Genomic DNA, 19,179 nt, shown 5'->3' on the forward strand with positions numbered 1-19,179 from the left:
CCTCTGGCCATAAGGTTTCCCAGGCAAGAATCTAGAGTGGGTTGACATGCCCTCCTCCAGGGGATCTTCCCAACTCAGAGATTGAACCTATATCTCCTACATTAGCAGGTGGATTCTTTACCACTGAGCTCCCTGGGAAGCCCACTTGAAGGGGCTGCTGTGTGTTAATTCTCAAGGGAATTTCTCCACAGACCTACATCTTCTTTATTTCATTGCTACCCCCTGCCCCCACCTGACTTCCCCCAAAAGCGGTGACTTTCCTCCACTACTGAAGTGAAAGCTTATGAGGACTGTTTTTTAAACTCAAAAATCTTTTTCTCTGTTTCCTCAATTGCCAAGGTTAATGAGCTAATAATTTAAAACATACGCAAACATGTAAGAGGGAAGATTAAGAAAATTCTCACTTGTCCCCTACATGGCTTCCTGAGGCTGTTTCACCCACCCAGGCCTTGACTCACTGGGGCCACCACAGCCTGCTCTTGGGACTTCAGGATGACACACCTGGCAGGCATGACGAATGTCCTTATAAGGCAGCTGCTAGGCCCCCCAGAGGCTTCCCTGGCCTGCGTTTCACTTGGGAGATGAAGCAATGTCCTTGAATGGGAAGGGCGGGGGCTGCCTGCTCTCAATTCTCTGTAGCCCCACTCAGACGGCCCTACTTCCTCTTCTCATGGTTCGAATATGAGAAATCTCATTACAGGAGAACCTTAAGAAGGAAACCATTTATTTCCAGGCTATTCAGTGAGCACAATTTATTGGTAATCTCATGGGGTCACTATTTACAGGAAAGGTAAGAGCCAGATGTGGAGCTGAGCTTCCAAGCTGTTGGGGATCCAATATAGTTTCATTATTTTTTCTTTTGAGGCCCTCAAGGTCCATGCAGGGCTCAGGACTTAGGAAAGGAGGTAACTTCTTTAGTTAGAAAAGAAAAGGAAATTTTAATATCTAATGTCATAGGTATGAAGCACAGGGTTTTACACATATCACCTCATTTAATTCTCAAGGTGATCTGTGAAGTCAGTATTTGGGTATATAGTGGACTTTCCCTGAAATGTCTGCTCTGATCTATCTGGCTTCTCTCTAGAGTCCAGGATCAGCCAGGCTGAGGCCCCTTGGGTTATTTATATTTTAACCTCAAAGGGTGTTTTCTGCTTTTCAACCTTAACATTACATAGGGCTCAGATCAGTTCCAAAGGCTTCCTCCCAGCTCAGATGCCCAAATAAGCGGCCCCACCAAAGGCAGGTGCTCGACTCCCCGGCTGCCCACAGCCATCAGGAGCCCTGGAGCCCAGGAGACCTTGCGCACCTGCAACTCCACCTCTTTACCTTAGCCCATCGTGGGGGGCGGTGGGGAGTCCGCAGCCCCTTCTAGGGCTTCATATCTGGCTCCCAGTTCGCACCCCATGCCATCCCCTCCAGTTAGCCTGCTCCTATCTGAATTCCAATCTCAGTCCTAATGCCTTTTCTTCAGAGGAGGCTGAAGAAAAGCCTCTGACCTCCTCCTCACCTTAAAGGGCAGCCCGATCCTTGCGTCCACTTTCCCTTGCCTTCTTTCCCTCTCAGCAGTACCTGTCTGGCTTGCCCTCGTGTATTTTCTGTCCATCTCTCCACCAGCATGATCACATCATTAAGTCAGGGATTCACATCAGTTTTGTTCACTCCATGTGCACAGTGTCTAGGAAAGACCTGACATGGAACAGTCACCCAAAACATTTGTTGAATGAATGGACTGTTCTGCATGGTCAGGAGAGAAGAATTTTTATTTTCCTGGTCTGAAAGGTAAGAGAAGAAGACCTTGAGATAAGAGGGGGAAGGGTGGGGGGAGGGAATGGTAGGAGAGACACAGAATGAACTGAGAGAAGAGACAGGATGTAGTCTGAGACTGTTCTCCTCTGCAGGTTACTCCGAAGCGTGGGAGCCTACACAGGCTGCTAGAAGAGGGGCCATACAACATAAACTTTCAGAACATGGGCTTTGCCACAGACTCAAAATTTGAGTCTGGGCTTCACCATTTACTAGTTGTAAGGCTTTAAGCGAGGAATGCACCTCAAGGCCTCAGTTAAATGGGAGTAACAATATTATTGCATCACAGAGCAGTTGGAAGCCATAAATGAGGTACATGTGTTAAGCACGTAGCACCAAGTCTGACTCCTGGCAAGTGCAGAAGAGAAGACAGCTGCGCATGCGCCTGCCATCACAGCTATGATCCTCCTGATTACAAGATTACTCCGGTGATTGCCTCTTCAATTTTCACTGACTCTCAGTTGATTACCATTTTCCAAAAAGCAACAAGTGGTTTTGTTTTTGTCTTTTGCTGCCATCCGGGAGAGACTGGTGAATAGCTGGGGGTGTGCTGTGGGTGCTGAGAGGCCAGCGTTGCTATTCAGCCTATGAAACGACTTGCCCCTCACGCAGCCCTGGGGATGAGTCTCTGCACTCAGCCGCCTTGAAGGCTCTGGGGAATATGGCCGCAAGTGAGAACCCCAGGGTATCGCGGGCCCGTGAGCGCACTGAGCACACAGGACAGGGCACAGCCTGTCCAGCCGTGACGCGCGCTGGCTCTGTGATCCCCGCACCCCGCAACCACTCAGCCTCGTGTTCTTCCTGTGGAAAGCAGGACGGTGTTTCCTGGTCTCTGCTTCTACCGGGTTTGGATGACCATGACACGAAAGAGGTTATGACGAAGAGCTTTGGCAGTCTTAAACTGCTATATAAATCCCCGACCGTCATGATGTCATCAGCATTGTCTGCAGCGGGAGGGTGCCCGACTAGCTGACTGGGGATCCCTGGCTCCATGGACATCTCGGTGTCACCCACACCCTGTACCTCATAGACAAACGCCCTGTTCGTGGCGCCAGGATCAAATACCACTCAATGATGTGTCCCCGGCGGGGTTAGAATGACACCAGGCTCTCATTCCCAGGAGCGCCACCACTGCACCCCCCAGTCAGGCTGGTGGGTGTCTGCCAGATGTGCGAAGGCAGGAAATTAGCACCAGCTCTGAATAAACATCTCTGCACTGTCGTAGTACTGGACTCATGGAAGTCCCACGGCCCCCCGCCCTGACGAGACAGACACGTTCCAGCCCTCCCCATCCCAGCCTCAACGTTTCTGGGAAGCGCTCACTCTTAGGTGGCAGCAGTGTCCAGGGCTCCACGATGCCTCCTGAGGCAGACGGGCAGGGACAGGATATAGTGGCGCCCGTGGCCTCAGCCGTGGGTCAGACACCTGACCCAGCCCACAAAACCAAGTCACCTCTGAGAAGCAGCTTTCCTTTCATTTGGCCAGAGCCGGCCCCCAGCTGCAGCAGGCAGGGTGCTTGCCTCAGGCCCTACATGCATTTATGAGATAAATGTTAACTGAGTGACTACTGTGCACTCTGTACTAGGTGCTAGGAATGCACCAGTGAACAAAACCGACTTTGAATTTCCCTTCCCTCATGGAACTTCCATTCTAATGTGGGGACGATGGGGGACAGAAAAGAAAAGGTAAAGAACTAGATTACGAAGTGTGTTGTTTAGTCGCTAAGATGTGTCCAACTTTTTTGCGACCCTGTGCACGATAGCCCACCAGACTCCTCTGTCCATGGAATTCTCCAGGCAAGAATACTGGAGAGAATTGTCATTTCCTTCTTCAGGGTGAAGTGTGTTAGCAGATGACAAATGATGTGGGAAGCTGACTGGGTGGGGAGGGTGAGGGTGAGTGCAGGGGGAAGGAGGAGCAGGTTCCATGGGGAGGTCCATGGAGAAGGTGGCGCCTGAGACAACCCCAAGGCGGCGAGCACCTGGGAGGGAGCAGGGGAACATCCTGCAGAAGGGAAGAGCCAGTGCACAGACCCTGAGGCCTGGCCACCGCCTGATGCGCTCGAGGAATTAGGAGACCGGTGGCTGGAGTGGCTGGGGGAAAGTAGTGAGTTGGGAAATGAGCAGGGTGAGGTGTGGAAAGCAATCCTGGCAGGTGACAGCAGGAGAAAGAGGGTTCAAAATCAGCTGGTGGCAAAGGCTGGCTCTGGTTTGGGGGTCCTAGGAGTCTATATAATGTGGGCATGCCTTAAGAAAAGCTATGAAATCACAAATATTAAATTAGGCACAGAGTTTTGGAACTGCAAGCGAGGATCCCTGGAGCTCAGTTTCCTTAACTTCCCAGTGGTGGAGCAGTGGACCTGAGGCCTATGCTTGGGGTGGTCCTAGGTCCCTCCCTCCCTTCTTTTTCTCTTTTTCCTTCATTAATGAGAAAAGATCCCATTTGAAAGTAGCCAATGTATGTAGACCTTTCCCAATTAAAAAAATCATAATAATTTTTCTTAAAGTGCCAATTGTTATCTCTGTCTAGGTGGAGACATTTGAGCAAGTTTGGATATGATATTGAAACTTTGGTAAATTTGTTTCAGTGGGATTAGTTGTAATGCAATCTTTTGCCTTTGGGAATAAATCAACCAAGAAGCATTTATAGCACAGTTGCCATATTCAGAATGCAAGTCCTGGAGGCGTTTTCCGGTCTGGCTGTGAAGTCAGCGCCTGTGTCTGTGGAGAGAGTGCTTGATGGTGCCATGGCATTGCTTCTTGGGCCCTACACTTGATTACTTCTCTGCTTATTTAATACGCTTTCCCTAGGGGCATCCCTGATGGCTCAAGTGGTAAAGAATCTGCCTCCAATGCAGGAGACACAGGAGATGCCAGTTCGATCCCTGGATTGGAAAGGTCCCCTGGAGGAGGGCCTGACAACCCACTCCAGTTTCTTGCCTGGAGAATCCCATAGATAGAAGAGTCTGGTGGGCTACAGTCCATGGGCTCACAAAGAGTTGGCCACAACTGAAGCAACTGAGCACACAGAGAGACAGACTCTCACACACACACTCGAGATATCAACCACCCTCTGTCAAGCTTAGTGGCAAATCAGTCTCCAGTCTGACTTTCCGCTACCTCCTGGGTGGTTTTCCAGGAGGCAGAGAGCTGTGGTCACACTCCCTGATACCCCTTCTCCACACAGTTGATGGGAGTGGCCTGCCTGAAACACGTATATCTAACCACAGCTCTGCTCTAAGCAGAAGCCTGTACTAGTTACTGTCCTCCATGTCAGAGGTTCAAACATGGAAATGTAACTCATTTTTCAACTAAAATATTACACTGAACACTCATAGAAGAAACAGATGGAAAGTTATTTTATTAGTAGACATGTACTTTACAGGCTATGTTTATAACATTTGCTTGTTATGAAGCCAGCCCCTCTGAATAATGAGGTTAATTTCAAAAGCACAAATATTTGAAAATTCATGGTCATGGATACACTTGCAGTTTATATGTTTTATTTATTTACTTATTTTAGTGTAGATGATTTACAATGTTAATTTAATTTCAGGTGTAGAGCAAAGTGATTCATATATACATAGATATTCTATTTCAAATTCTTTTCTATTAAAATTATATATTTTATAATAAATATGTATTATAAAAATATATTAAAATAAATATAAATATTAAAAGTTTTATATATATTATATACAATTATTATATATTCAGTATATAAAGTATACTGAATATGCTTTCCTATGCTCTTCAGTAGATCCTTGTTGGTTATCTATTTTATATTTAGGGATCTGTTAATCCCTACCTCCTGATTTATCCTCCTCTCACCCCTTTCCCCTTTGGTAACAGTAAGTTTGTTTTTTATGTCTGTGAGTCTACTTCTGTTTTGTAAATAAGTTCATTTGTATCATTTTTTTGATTCTCTATATAAATGATATCATATGGTTTTTTATCCTTATCTGACTTATTTCACTTACTATGATAATCTCTACCTCCACCCATGGTGCTGCAAATGGCATAATTTCATTCTTTTTTAGGACAGACTGATATTCCATTGTAGGGGTGTGTGTGTGTGTGTGTGTGTGTGTGTAATCTTCTTTATCCATTTGTCTGTTGATGGACTCTTAGGTTGCTTTCATGTCTTGACTATTGTATGTAGTGCTGCTATGAAAACTGAGATGCATGTATCTTTTCAAATTAGAGTTTTTGTTTTTTTCTGGATATATGCCCAGGGGTGGGATTGCTGGATCATATGACAACTCTATTTTTAGTTTTTTGAGGAACCTCTGTACTGTTCTCCATAGTGGCTGCACCAATTTACATTCCCATCAATAGTGTAGGAAGGTTCCCTTTTCTCCACATTTATTATTTGTAGACTCTTTGATGATGATGCACTTGCAGTTTTAAATCATCCTTGGCATCAGTTTATTCCTGTATTTTTTTCTATTGCCCAATGTTGAGAAAGTTTGATTCAAGATATAAGTAATAAAATTAGCAACATTTTTATGTTTTATTTATACACAGCCTGCCTTGCCAACTTGGGATGCTCTTAATTAAACAAATCTGAGATCTGGAATGCAGAGGAACAATTTTGAGTCTAATAGTGAATCATTAACAGTATCTGCTTTCATTGCTTATGTTAAACGTGAAAGTCCCATCAGAAGTAGCTCAAAGTCAGGAGAGGTGCATGTGCGGTGTTATCCTGACTCTACAGCTGACCATTATGCAAAGGGAGTGAATGTAATCACTAGGTCTTGTCAGCCTGCATCTGGTTATTCAGTTTACTGAGGTTGTGCATTTGTGCAAATTGATGCAAGAGGACACACACTGGCCTGAATTTTAGGAGATCACCTGTACAGAGATACGGTCTTTCTAATCAATGACACTTGTATTAAATATTCAAAATCATGAACCAAACCATAAGAAAAGATCAATTCTCACTCTATCAAAGAGCATTTGCCCAGTTACATAAATTAATGCATTGGTGGTCTCCAATATGGTAGTATTTGATATAAAGCACATGTGATTATGTTGATGTAAAATAACAGTTGATTTTTTAATGATTTAAAGTACTTATTGTACTTTTAATGATTTAAAGTTCTTTAAAGTACTTATTGGACTTCCCTGTAGCTTAATGGTAAAGAATCTCCCTGCAGTTCAGGAGACCTGGGTTTGATCCCTGGGTTGGGAAGATCCCCTGGAAAAGGGAATGATAATCCACTACACTATTCTTGCCTGAAGAATCCCATGGATAGAGGAGCCTGGGAGGCTATAGTCTGTGGGGTCGTAAAGAGTCAGACATGACTGAGCAACTTACACTACTAAAGTATTTATTTTGAGTCACTTTCTTTAAAAATTATTTTATTTTTTAAATAGGGAGCAGTCTCTCAGAGCTATCTGAGATGCTGCCTCCCAGGCTGCAGTCCTCATTTTGCTCCCAGTAAAACTTAACTCACAACTCTAAAGTTGTACGTGTTTTTAGTCGACAGTTATGGCACAACGAAGTGACCCAGAATGGACTTCCTTCCTTCACCTGGACTCTACGAGGAACTGGAGCTTTGGTACCAGCTGTGGCCCCTTGCACCCATCAGCCTCCTCAGCAGACTAACTTGGATGCCTCAGGCATGACCTGCAACCAAGACTGGAAAAAGACATAATTTAAGAAACTGTCTCCAACCTGGATGGATGGACCTTTCTGTCAGATACTGTTAACTGACTCATGCGCAGTGAAATGGAAGGGAAATTGACTCTTAAATTAACTCCCACTTCCAAAGGCCCCTAAGCTGGACTGGTCTATAGAGAGGCCTGCTGACCTCAAACTCACTTTAAAACGAGTCTCAAAGAGGAAGCTGCACTACACTAGGGTCAGAAGACGACAAGATCAGAAGTAGACAGCTTGCCCAAGATGCTGGATCTGATTCATATGATCATTTACACTGTTTTCTTTATTCCTTGGACCTGTGCCTATCAGTCAAATGGTTTGAATCATGGACATGATTCTACACTAGTTTAAATCTCAATTCAATTGTTGAGTTGTGGCCAATAACCTGTGTCTAGTAATTCTGGGTTACCTTGGTGGATTTCCCTCTTTCAAGACTCTGATTGGATACACCTTAGGAAATTTATTTTAGATGAGAGTTCAGTCCTGTTCTGTCTATTCATGATATTACTAGATGAGATCCTCTCATCTGGCCAATTAATAATACCTGCTCTGATCCTGGCCATAGATTTAAGTTTTCTTTTAGGGTCATTCAAACTCAATCAGAGTGATGAGAGCTAAGTCTTAATCAAAAAACTAACCTCTCATCTCTTAAAAGGAAAACTCCCACAATTATGGGATGAATCTATAGGCTTAACATCAGACTATGATCATTTAAATTTAAAAGCTCCTCTATGTTGGAAACAATTAAATCATACTAAAAATGACCAACCTGGTAATATTATGAGACAAAGCTGGGTGCTTTACGAACTATGCCTATTATTACCCTTAGAGAGAGAAATTGGTATGGAACTCAGTGGATTTGTGGCACTAATTTATGGCCTTGATATCTACAGGGATGGATACAAAGGTGTAGCCTGGATTTCCATGAATTTAAGGTCATACACATTAACAAATTAGAGGTAACCCCAACCAATCTACCATTGGTATGATCCCAATTGGTCAAAGCTCTGTATTCTACTGGTATAACCATTTAGCAGCTTTTTGTGTGTGTGTGTCTTCATTGAGGTTGGAGGATATAATTGGCCATATCGAAGCCTTAACAACTTTCATAAGCTTTAAATGGTAGTAACTGGGCTATTAGCGTATTGAATTCTGAGATCTCTATGATAAGAAAGGCAGTGCTACACAACTGCAAGGCCCTTGACACTTTACAGCACCACAGGAAGATAGCTGTGCTACAATCCAAAGTGAATGCTATATTTTCATTCCTGATAAATCCTTTAATGTAATACATTTTATGAACCATATGAAAAATCATATTTCTGCCTAAGTGACCCATTCCCTAGTCTTGACAATCTTTTAAAAAACTGGTTTGGTGTGGGAGGCTCATGGCTAAAATGTTTAGTTTTAATTCCACTAATGTCATTAACTATACTATTTGTATTTTGCCCGTTTCACAAGATTATTGTTTCTTGTATTACCAAGTGTATGACTGAGCCTCCAGTGAAAATAATGATGACTAGACTTGATATATATATGATCAATGATTGTAATAGTGTAACTCTAGATATGGGAAGATGCAACAAAAGGGAATACTTTCCTGGACCATGACTAGAAGACAGGTGTCCAGCGATCTTTGACTATTAAGACCTAGTCCAATAATAGCACATTGAGCGGCCTATCAGCAAAAACTTTCAGAACTGGGAACGAGCCTTCCCAGTAATGTGAGAATGGTCATGAAAGGCCCCCCAAGGTATGGTCTGATTTATGACCACAAGGGGGCCGTGTCAACTACAAATTGACACTTACCAAGAGCATTGCCAACGACTGAACAGCAAAGGCATCTGCCATCTGCCTCTATGAGACGGAACCCCACACTGCTGTAGCTGTTGACCTTCAACACCCCCTGAGGGAGTTCAGGGTGGAGTGAGGCACTCTGTGCTCCAGGGACAGGTCTTTAGATAGTTGGAGGTTTTTAGGAACCGATTTTATGATCTCAGTCCTTGCATCTCCTTATATCTAGAGAAGCACTAAATTCCTTCATGGTGACATTAGAGCCTCAGGACTAACAGAAAACCCTTTTGTAAACTGAGTGCTTAATGGTATTGAACTCCCCATTCACCAAAACCTTATATATTGACCTTCCCCCACTGCCACTTTGGAGCAGTGTTTCAAAGCTACCTGAGATGCCGCCTCCTGGGCTACAGTCCTCATTTTTCCCCAGATAAAATTTAACTCACAACTCTCAAAAAAAAAAAAAAAAAAAAGTATTTTATTTTTTAAATAGAAAATCCATGGTCATGGTCCAAAACCCAAAAGATAAGAGAAGGATATTTAGTGACAAATCTTCTGCTGCCTCATCCTCAACCAGTGTTCTCCCCAGTACTTTTCTTCATTGTTACTAGTTTCTTTTATTCCAACCAGAGATTGTGTGTGTGTGTATGAGTGTGTGAGTGTACGAGTGTGTCTTAATTTAGGCTACCCTAGAAACAGACCTTGACATAAGGATTGAAATGCGGCTATTTATCTGGGAAGTGCTCCCAGGAAACTTCTGCAGGGACTGGGGCATGAGACTGGGGAGGGAAGGCAGCCAATAAAGGGAAGATCATGTTGTAAATCCCACCATAGACAAACAGAACATAAGTTCACTGGGGAACTCTGGGAGCCAGCATAGGACACGTGGCCCACTATTATTTCTCCCAAAGGGAAATGAAGCTGGTGTTTTATAACCAACTGCATTGTTTGAGGTCTGTGGGGTGTGGGCAACCAGCCATGTGGCCAGGCTCAATGAACCCGGGTGGTCAGAAAAAGTTCTTGGTCAGCGCAAGAGCTGGCACTTTGGAGCATGCAGGTATGGCCTGAAATGTTAAGGAGCAGGAGGTATCTGTATAGCATCTGCTACAACATTCTCCTAAAAACATTTAGAAAGAAGTTGACCAAACATTTGCAGCAATTTTGGCTCAGTCCCTCAAATGCCAGGCTTCCACAGGGCCTGGTCTGAAGGCTGTTGGCATTCATGGGAGCATCAAATGAAGCTTTCCAGGGTGTGGCTCCCATCAGTGATTCCTGGTTCTCGTTCTCACCTTGCTGCTGCTGCTGCTGCTAAGTCGCTTCAGTCATGTCCCACTCTGTGCGACCCCGTAGACAGCAGCCCACCAGGCTTCCACGTCCCTGGGATTCTCCAGGCAAGAACACTGGAGTGGGTTGCCATTTCCTTCTCCAATGCATAAAAGTGAAAAGTAAAAGTGAAGTCGCTCAGTCGTGTCCGACTCTAGCGACCCCATGGACTGCAGCCTACCAGGCTCCTCCGTCCATGGGATTTTCCAGGCAAAAGTACTGGAGTGGGGTGCCATTGCGTTCTCACCTTAATCACAGTCAAATTCTAACCCAATGATAGAAGCCATCTGCACTGACAGGCCTCGGATATCATGTAGCACTACCTCCTGCTCTCTTGACCTGGGAGCACCCTTTCCTTCCTCTTTCTTGCCTGATGCCACTTATTCTCCAGATTCAGGTGAATAGAAAGAATTAATTTTCCTTTGGGGTTAGTAGGGGGCTCACTGAGGCATTTTAGCCCAGAGTCTGAGAGACACTATGCTCTCAGGAATGATTATCTTTCCACCTCCCCATCTGTCAGATGCCTTGGGGAATATTCCTTGTCACCCTCGAGCTCAACTGGGAGTCCACTCTGCTCACTGTCCTAGCACCCTGGGCTTACCTACTGGAATGGTCTGCTTGCCCGTCTGTCTCCCCCAGTGGTACCAGGAGCTTCTTTAGGGCAGGAAGCAGGCTTTGCTCACCTCTGAATCCCTGTGGTTGGCAGTAGGGCTCAGTAAATGCTTCTGAGTAGAATTCACCTGAGGGCACTGCACCACGCCCCTTCTTTGCAGCATTTGTAGGCATCCTGAGGGAGAAATTGCTGCACACAGGGTGGCCCTTGCATGTGTGTTAGGTGGCCTTATGTAAGGTACACATATGTAACGGAGGTTGCTGTCTCCTTCCTGGGGAGAGACCTGTAGACCTGCTCCTTAATTTGCATGCAAGATTGTTTCTGCTCTTTCTTTTTTGTATTTGTTTAATGGATAGGCAGGCCCTCTGTCCATAAATATTTCCGGAGTCCCTACTATGTGTTGGGCGCTGTTCTAGGGGACGGAGATAGAGGGGTGCACATGACCGAAAGAGAGTCTACCTCAAAGAACTTACTCTCCTGTGGAAGATGTAGAATTCATTTGGACTAGCCTTCTGTTGCCGTCAGAATCTGAAGAATCTGGAAGAAGGGGAGCTCCTCTGGGACTGGGTGATGAAAATCTCAGGCAGTTGTAAGTAAAGGCAAGGGAGGCAGACACCCCAGTAGGAGGAGGGAACCAAAGGAGGTCAAGGACAGCTGTCATTTAGAAGCATACTGAGCATGTCTGTGTTCAGCATATGGATGTCATAAAGAGATAAAAGCCCCAGTCCGTTCCTGTAAAGATCTGCTGTCTATGGTGGGAAAGTCACATTAATCCTGAGGATTATCTACTGGTGGGGACCATCTAGGCAACAATTTTTAAAGACTTTCACTTTGGAAATATTTAGAGATTCAAAGAATGTTGCAGAAAATGGTACAGAGAGGCTGTGTGCACTGTCCCCCAGTTTCCCCTGTTGGTAATATTTACATAACTGCAGGACAATGTCACTGCCAGGAAACTGACATGAGTAAAAGGCACAGATCTTATTCACATTTCCTTTGTTTACATATGAGTCTATGAGATCTTTTCACATGTGCAAATGTGTGTAACCACCACCTCAATCAGGGTATAAAACATGTTGTCATCACAGAGAATCCCCAGTGCTTCACCTTTATAGTCACACCCTTCCCAACTCCCCAACCGCTGTTTAGTAGTGAGTTTTGAAAGTCCTTTATGTTCTAGACATGAGTCCTTTGCCACACGTATGGTTTGCAAGTATTTTCTGCTAGTCTATAACATGTCTATAGCATGTCTATAGCTAGTCTATAGCATGTCTTTTCATCCGCTTTACAGCATCTTTCACAGAAACAAGATTTTAATTTTGATGAAGTGCAACTTAATGTTTCCGTTTATGGATTGTACTTTTAGTGTCATGTTTAAGAACTCTTCACTTTTTCCTGATCTCAAAGGTTGTTTATGTTTTCTTCTAAAGGTTGTATAGTTTTACATTTAAATCTATGATCCTTTATGAATTAATTTTGTATAAAGTGTGTGGTTTGAGTTTTGTTTTGTTTTTTTTTGCCTATGGATATTCAATTGTTAGCCTCATCTGTTTTAAAAAAACCTATCCTTCCTCGATTGAGTATCTTTTGCTCCTTTGTCAAAAATCAGTTGACTGTACGTGTGTGGATTTATCTCCGGCTTTTCTATTTTGTTTCATTGATCTATGTATTTATTCCTCCATAAGACACGTTATCTTGAATACTGTAGTTATACAGTAAATCTTAAAATTGAGTGATTCCTCCCACTTTATTCTTCTTTTCTAAAATCATTTTCTATTCTAATTCCTTTGCCTTTCACATATATTTTATCATAATCTTGTCTAAATCAATAAAAATTTTGCTGGGGTTTTGATAGAAATTGTGTTAAAACCTATAAATCAACTAGGGGAGAATTGACATCTTTACTAGGTTGGGTTTCCAAACTGTTAACATGGCATGTTTTTCCATTTATTTATATCTTCCTTAGTTCCTTTCATCAGCGTTTTATAATCTTTTGAAAACAAGTCCTATGCATGTTTTGTTAGAATTATGTCCATATATTTTATTTGGGAAGGGATGTAGTGTAAATGGTATTATTTTTTTAACTTTGGCTTCCACATGGTCATTGACAATATATGGGAAATACAATTGATATTTTAATATTGACCCTGTATTCTGTCACCTAGCTAAGTTATTAGTGCTAGAAGGTTTTTTTGTTTGTTTGCTTCATTTTTGTTTGTTTTGGGCTTTTTAGAAAATATTCTTTGGGATTTTCTACATAAACATATGTTATCTGAAAATAAGGATAGTTTTATTTTTTCCTTTCTAATATGTATGCCATCATGGGTGGATTATCAACTGTGAGAATCATCCAGGCCAAAAAAAAAAATGTTTTTAATTGCAAATATTCTATTTTCCCACTCTTTTTAGATTATTTCCCCATGTCCACTGTGTGTTCAGGGAATGCACACTCACTCTCACTTCAGATCAAGCAGCTATTATTAGGAATAAAAACATCTGGAAATCATAAGATAGCACATCATAGAGCCAAAGAAGGAGGATCTGGGGACTGTTCACATCCCGCCTCCTCCCTGAGCAAAGGTCATCAAAAGATGACTCTGGGTACCATGTGTTCGCTTGGACAAGGGCCATCCAGGCCTCAGTTAGCCTTCCCAAAGCTCTCCCAGGAAAAAGCAACCCTTCTCCCAGGACTGGCTACAACCAGGACCTCCCTGAAGGCAGACTGGGAGCAGGGACTGACCCTGAGGTTGGAGGGGAAGTGGGCGAGGCATTGAGAAGGTTGAGGAGGGCCTTCACTCATCTCAATCCAGGTAGATTTTCAGCAGGCATGTGGGGGACATCACTGTACTTTTCTTTGAGCTGAGACACAGCTTCTATAGGTCTCATGTGACATGAGTTTAGGTGTGATTGGAGAAAAGAAAAACAAGACAATGTTTTTCTTCCCACTGGCAATGAAACTGTATAATGCAAGGAGGATTCTGTCCTTGACACCAGGAAACCACTGAGGCCAGAGTTGGATGTGTGGACCCTAGAATCATCTGTGATGTATAAGCAATGCTGCCTTAGCAAAGGGATCCTGTACAATGAAAACTACTTACCCAGATTGCTTGAGGTATTTTAATCCTAGTGCTATTTACTTTCCTGATTAAGTGTTGGGCAATTCATGGCTAGAATATACTGAAATATTATACTGTATGCAATGCTTAATCCACACATTTGTTAAAGGCAGGTATGTTAAAAGAGTCTGAAACAAGGGAATGCAGTTCTCTTTGATACATGTTTGACTGTGGAGAGAATTATTTAATCTAAAGTAGTAAGATATTTTTATCCACTTTCTGAAAATCAAGAGATGAAAATATATATATATATATCTTTTTAAGCTAAAGCTATCTTGAAAATAATAAAGTGGGAAAAAATTTCAAAGCAAACTTAGTTAATTGGGTTAAGTTAAGTTAAGTGGCTCAGACGCTCCGTCATGTCAGATTCTTTGCAACTCCATGGACTGTAGCCCGCCAGGCTCCTCTGTCCATGGAATTTTCCAGGCAAGAATACTGGAGTGGGTTGCCATTTCCTCCTCCAGGGGATCTTTCTGACCCAGGTATCAAACCCTTGTCTCTTGCGTCTCCTGCATTGGCAGGCAGATTTTTTACTGCTAATGCCACCTGGAAAGCCCAGTTAATTGGGGTAGTAACTTCTTATTGTTTCTGAGTTCTCTACCAAACACCATACAAAAGTTAATAAGTTCTTACAGCTCACGCAGTTATGAGGCCAGCAAGTCCCTAGACCTGCTGGATGAGTCAGCGAGCTGGAGGTCTGGGAGAGCTGGGGGGTTAGTCAAACCAAATGTAAAGGCCTAGGAATCAGGAATGCTGATGGTGTAGTTTGTGTCCAAAGGATGGTAGCCTCAAGACCCCAGAAGGACCTATGTTTCCGTTTAAGTCTGAAGGCAGGGGGAAAAAAAATGATGTCCTATTCTGAAAGCACTCAGACAGGAAAGGATTCTCTCCTACTCAGGAGACGATCAGCCTTCTTGTTCATTCAGGGCTTCAGTTAATGTTTAGGCCCACAAGCATGGAAGAGGGAAATCTGCTTTACTTGGCTTATACGCTCACAGAAACACCCAGAAAATGTCTGACCAAATATTTGAGGACCCATGGTCCAATCAGGCTGCCATGAAATTAATCATCCTGGAAACATGGGCAAGGACGAGTGAAAGACTGCTTCAAAAGAGTGTGAAATTCTGGAGTGGACTTCTGATTACATTCTCAAAGAGGACCAGGTTTTCTTAATCCCCTTGTAAAATATGAATACTTTCTGGAGAATCATTTTAAAAAAAGAAAAGAAAAATATTTATTTATTTGGCTATACCCATTCTTAGTTGCACCATGTGGAATCTAGTTCCTTGACCAAGGATCAAACCCCAGCCCCCTGCATTGAGAGCTCAGAATCTTAGCCACTGGACCAGCAGATAAGTCCCATGAATACACCCTTAAAATTACAATAATGAATATCATTCTCTGTGTACTTACCCTGTGCTGACTGCTTAGCAAACATCTCACTTAATCTTCTCACTAACCCTGCTCTCTACTAAGCTTATTCTCTAAGGAGGGGATATGAGTGGTATCAACATATGAGGAAATCAAGGTTCTGTTAGGTAGGTAGAATAGGGAAAAGGAGTCCAAAATGGCGGTGGCTAAAAGACAAGGAAGGTCCGAGGACCAGAGTGAAGACTTCAGGCAGAACAAACAGAACAAACAGCACTCCTGGCTAAGCCCAATTTGCATAGGGCAGGCCCAGGAGTGCTGTTTGTTCTGTTTGTTCTGCCTGAAGTCTTCACTCTGGTCCTCGGACCTTCCTTGTCTTTTAGCCACCGCCATTTTGGACTCCTTTTCCCTATTCTACCTACCTAACAGTTCCAAGAACTGTGTACTCATCAGTGTGTACAGTACTTGGAACACAGTAGGTATTCAATAAATATTATTGAATGATGGTAATTAAGTCTCTTGTTAAAGGCCATACAACTAGAAGTGGTGAAGTTAAATTTCAAAACCAGATCATTTGACCCCAAAATCAAAGGACTTCAGAGAAACACCATGAGCACAGGCAGGGCAGGAAATTTGTAACTTGGAGTTTAGGCAGTTGCACCTCTGACATTTCATCTGACTCCTGCATGAGGTAGGCCAGCAAGACAGAGCCTGAAAAAATACCGATAATTCCAACAAAGCCTGTCAGCCTCTGGTACAGCTCCTTGAAAATGACTTTGAGCAATTGAGCCACACGCACTGGCAGACATTAGCTCTGGTACTGTTTGACTCAGAAACTCAACAGCCCCATTCCTGGCATGATTCTGAGCATAATTGTCTCCTGGGTTATTAATTCATCTTTTGTTCATAGCTGGAAAGATGGGGACAATGTATGTTTCAAAGCTGTCTGCGCTCTCTTGATGAACAGTGTTCTGTTCGTGGGAGGTGAAGCTGAGGGAGGAGGTCTGGTTATTAATTTCCAGAAGTTACGTTGTTCAGCCTCAGTGAGATGTTTATCAAGGGGCTAACACTCTTCCCAGTAACTTATTAGCTATATTTGGAGGCATGTTAAGTTTTGGAGGCCACAGGGCACTGTTTGATATGCGTCAGCAGTGATTCAGGACACAGAAGGTATTGTCATCACCCCCCTGAGTTGCTTCTCAGCTTTCAACCCAGGGGCAACTTTTCTCTAGGAACACTGGCCTTGAGCATTCCTTGGTGTCTCCCTGCCCTGCTCGCTTCCAAGGCTATGCAGAATCTGTTTTTTCATCTTCAACGAAAATGTGTAAATTAATTTTAAAGGGGCATTTTGCTACTTCGTCTGAACTTGCCAAAGACTTGATAAGATCACAAAAAGGACAATGAGGTTCTTTCAATTATTTGACAATGGGTGGTGAGCAGTCAGAAGGGAGGAAAGTTGGGCATCATTTGAGAAAGAAGATTCATCCAGGCAGAGACCTGTGGAAATGCCCTGTTGTCCAAAACCAAAATGAGTCATACGAGAACAGATAATGGTTGTTCCTGGGAGGGACATGTTGACCTTCGACCTAAACCTGGAACTGGAGCCAGAGCCTTTGTTTGGGGCCATATCTCTTTAGGATATCATGTTTGTTGCTATGACCCACCTTCAAATCACATTTGGAATGTGGTTTTGCCTCTTCTCACCACAGCTCATCTGTACGCCCATCATCTCCCCTGGTGTTGCGTAGATATCCATATCCTGGCCTCCCTCCAGGCCGTTTTCCTCACAGCAGCCTGGGTAATCTGTTAAACCCGAGTCAAACATGCCTCTATTCTGCTCAAAAGCTTCCTGTGTCTCCTCACATCTCTAGAAGTAGAAGCCAGGGTCCTCTGCACCCTCCATGACCCAACCGTGTGATCTAGCCCCTCTCTTCCCTCGCTGACCTCCTCTCCTACCCAAAGGTAGGAGCCAAAGTAAGGGCTCAGGTTTCACTCTCCAATCTTAGATTGGCGGTCTAGGCTTCACCTCAACGCATCCCTCTCAGGAACAACCTCTGCCTTCCTCACACCTCCCTTGCCCTCTGGTCCCGTCATGTTTTAGGCATGGATCCATTTCTAAGAGCCTTTCTCTCCTCCTTGCTTGCTCTGCTCCAGTACATTGGTGTCACTGATCTTTCTCAAACACACCAGGCTCTCTCTGCCTCAGGGCATTTGCACTTGCTGTTTTCTCTGCCTGGAATGCTCTTCCCCCAAATAATTGTATGGCATGCCTCCTTATCTCCTTTAGGACTTTGTTCCCATGTTTCTCTCTTCTCTGACTATGTTATTTCCAACTCCTTCTTCCTCCCATCCCTCCACCTTAGTGCTCCCTCTCTTGATTTATTTTTCACATGAGCACTTTTCATGACCTAAAACATAATTATATATATTTTATTTATTATATCTTACCAATTCAGGGGGCAGAGATTTTTTTTGTCTATTTTGTTTATTGTTGTATCCTTATATCCCTAAAGCTCAGAAGTGTACCTAGCACATCATAAACACACATTACATATTTGTTGAGTGTGGAAATGAATACATGGAGCATTAAATGAACAACTAAACTCTGCATGGTGCTAGTGGTAAAGAACCTGCCTACCAATGCAGGAGACAAAAGAGACATGGATTTGATCCCTGGGTCGGGAAGATCCCTGGAGAAGGGCATGGTAACCCACTCCAGTATTCTTGCCTGGAGAATCCCCATGGGCAGAGGAGCCTGGCAGGCTACAGTCCCTGGGGTTGCAGAATAGGACATGACTGAAGTGACTTTAGTGCAAACTCTGCCCAGACTTGAGCTACATGTGCATGGTGTAGAAGATATGCTGTCTGCTCTAAAGAAATGCATGATCCATTTGGGAAGACAGTAGTAGGGGAACTGGTCATTCAGATGTTTTTGCTGCGAGACACAGGAACTCACTCAAAAATACTCTCAGGACTGAGATTGATTTTAAGGACAGCTGTTAACTAAAGCTGGTCCAAGAACCAGTAAGCCATGAGGAGCCAAAGGCCGCAATGGAAATCCCCTCTGCTCCTTTTCCCCATGGTTTCTCTTTCCTGTAGAGCCTCTGGCCCAACTCACAGGTCCAAGTTTGTTCTCTTCAACTGCCAGACTCCCCCCCCTCCATTCCTCACTCTGTCATCCAGATCCCAAGAGAGTGGTTCTGTCAGATGTTCACTGTCCCTGTGTTGGGCAGAGGCCCTCACACCTCATGGGTCACTGGATATGCCCATGGGTGAGCTGCCCTTGACCAGGTACCTACTCTTGAAACAGCCTTGCTCTAATTTCCTGAGCAGATTTGGGTCAGTCAGGCATGCTCAGGACAGGAAGAATACAACAGTTTGGAATTCTTTGGATTTTTACATGGATTATTTATAATTATAGATAAATTAAAAGCATATATAAGGAAAACTAGTCTAGAATCCTAAATACCATTAACACCTTGGTATACCCTTTTCCTT

At 43.6% G+C, this 19,179-nt stretch overlaps 1 long non-coding RNA gene across 1 annotated transcript in view; it reads left to right on the forward strand.

Moving 5' to 3' along the window:
- Positions 1-13,055, forward strand: part of LOC112445986 (uncharacterized) — a 35,775-nt gene extending 22,720 nt beyond the window's left edge. Inside the window, exon 2 of the long non-coding RNA XR_009493912.1 lies at positions 7,288-13,055. This is a non-coding gene — a long non-coding RNA (uncharacterized lncRNA). The remainder of the gene's footprint in view (positions 1-7,287) is intronic.
- Positions 13,056-19,179: the final 6,124 nt, after the last annotated feature.

The sequence above is a fragment of the Bos taurus genome, chromosome 3 (genome assembly GCF_002263795.3).
Source record: "Bos taurus isolate L1 Dominette 01449 registration number 42190680 breed Hereford chromosome 3, ARS-UCD2.0, whole genome shotgun sequence".
NCBI lineage: Eukaryota > Metazoa > Chordata > Mammalia > Artiodactyla > Bovidae > Bos > Bos taurus.